Raw genomic sequence first — 242 nt, 5'->3', positions numbered from 1 at the left:
GCTTTGAAAAACCCAGATTTGGAAACCCAGATGTTGACTGGGTATGGATGTAATGGCTGGACAGTTTGGAAAGCTGTCTACTTGATCTGTTTCTGTCTTGATAATTCTGCTGTATACTTGGAAGTTCGGGGTGCTGACCTTTTTCCCCTGAACAAGGTAAACGATATATGTCTGACTGATTAAAGTAAGCTTGTTAACACATTTTGAGTTGCGTTCCTTTATCAAAGCAGATCCAAGAACCT

This window comes from Petaurus breviceps, unplaced genomic scaffold, assembly GCF_028583685.1.
Source record: "Petaurus breviceps papuanus isolate PSGF00001 unplaced genomic scaffold, PetGlider_PUasm1.0 567, whole genome shotgun sequence".
NCBI lineage: Eukaryota > Metazoa > Chordata > Mammalia > Diprotodontia > Petauridae > Petaurus > Petaurus breviceps.
Note: the sequence above shows the minus strand (reverse complement) of the source record.